General features: G+C 37.3%; 1 pseudogene; it reads right to left on the reverse strand.

The window, feature by feature from the left end:
• Window positions 1–236: 236 nt before the first annotated feature.
• LOC105810983 lies at window positions 237–719 on the reverse strand (annotated as a pseudogene).
• Between the last annotated feature and the right edge of the window lie 1,211 nt (window positions 720–1,930).

A 1,930-nucleotide genomic window follows, 5' to 3' on the forward strand; every position in this document is an offset into this window, starting at 1 on the left:
CTTGGCCAAAACTAAAGTTTAATCACTTTCTGATATCCAAATTTTTTTTTAGGACACAATTAAAATTTGCTTTAAATATTTCTTTGGGGAAGGGGACACCACACTTCTACGCAATGAAGAGAAACTAAGTCCACTGGCCTTTTATTAGTTTATCTCCTATGCCATGAATTCACGGGCAACAGGTCCCAGCACCTTAGGCTCCTTTCCATTGCTTCTCACAAAGTGTGAGATGCCTACTATGCCATGAATTCATAGGGAGTAGGTTCCAGCAGCTGGGGCTCCTTTTCATTTGTTATCACAAAGTGTGCTTCTCTGAGTGGAGCAGGGTGGCACTTCAGTTGAACCCAGGTACCTTTCTCTTTGGCTTCCTTCTTTTTCTGATCATTTTCCTTCACACGTTTCTGGAAGCTATCTCAGCTCTTTGAGTGCTTAATATGCACAATACACACATTAATCCTCTTGGCAAGAATCTTGCCCCTAACTTGTTTGTTTGCAACAATTCCAACAGCATGCTGGGTAACATTGTAGATTCTTCCAGTTTTGCCATGGTAACATTTGTGGGGCATGCCTTTTTTAACAGTACCCATTCCCTTGATGTCTACAATACCACCTTTCCTATAGATTCACATGTGTGTGGCCAAAGGAACAACTCCATGTTTTCTAAAAGGCCTAGAGAACATGTATCGGGTGCCTCTCCTCTTTCCCTTTGTGTTCCTCATTTTGGCAAGTTACTGGAAGATGGCGGCTCCAGCCGAATAAAAGCCCCAATATTTTTTACATAATAATAAAAACTAAAAGAAGACTCATCTTTACCATGTATCCACTTAAATTTGCCCTTAATGTAGTGTAGAGGTTAAGAGCATGGGCTCTGTAGCTGAACCTTCTGGATTCAAATCTCTTTGTGCCATTTGCTACCTGGTTAACCTTATACAACTTACTTAACTCCTTTGTGTCTTAGCCTCCTTATCTGTAAAATTTAGATGATAATGGTACATATCTCACAAAATTGCTGTGATAATTAAATGAGCTATTAATATGGGTAAAGTGCTTACAAAAGTCATTTGTTGGCCCAGAGTAAGTACTCAATAAATGTTAGCTGCTGTTGTTGTTCTTGTTATTGTAATTGTTGTATGAGAATTAATGAAATCAACACGTACTGTCAAAACCTGCTCCCCACTAGAGTTCACAATTTAGCTAGAAAGATAAAACAATGAACTGCTTCAAGAATAATGAAGTACTAAATAGAGTTGAACTATGTGCAAAAAAAATAGAGGTCAGTGTGTGTCAGAGTAGACAGAGAAGCAGATACAAATTTGTGTTAATTTCCTGTGGTTGCTGTAACAAATTACAGTCATGCATCGCTTAATGATGGTGATATGTTCTGAGAAGTGCATCGTTAGGCAATTTTGTCATACTGTGAACATCATAGAGTGCACTTACACGAACCTAAATGGTATAGCCTACTACACACCTAGGCTGTATCGTATAGCCTGTTGCTCCCAGGCTACATACCTGTGCAGCATGTGACTGTACTGAACACTGTAGGCTACTGTAACACAACAGTAAGTTTTGTGTATTTAAACATAGAAAATGTATAGTAAAAATACAATATAAAAGGTCAAAAATGGTATACCTTTATAGGGCACATACCATGAACAGAGCTTGCAGGACTGGAAGTTGCTCTGGGTGAGTCAGTGAGTGAGTGGTGAGTGAATGTGAAGTCCTAGGATATTACCGTACACTACTATAGATTTTATAAACACTGTACACTTAGACTACACTAAATTTATTTGAAAATATTTTTCTTTCTTCAATAATAAATTAGCCTTAGTTTACTGTAACATTTTTACTTTTAAAACTTTTTAACTTTTTGATTCTTTTGTATTATAATAACACTTAGCTTAAAACACAAACACATTGTACAGTTACA

Source organism: Propithecus coquereli, unplaced genomic scaffold (assembly GCF_000956105.1).
Source record: "Propithecus coquereli isolate 6110/MARCELLA unplaced genomic scaffold, Pcoq_1.0 Scaffold104, whole genome shotgun sequence".
Taxonomy (NCBI): Eukaryota; Metazoa; Chordata; class Mammalia; order Primates; family Indriidae; genus Propithecus; species Propithecus coquereli.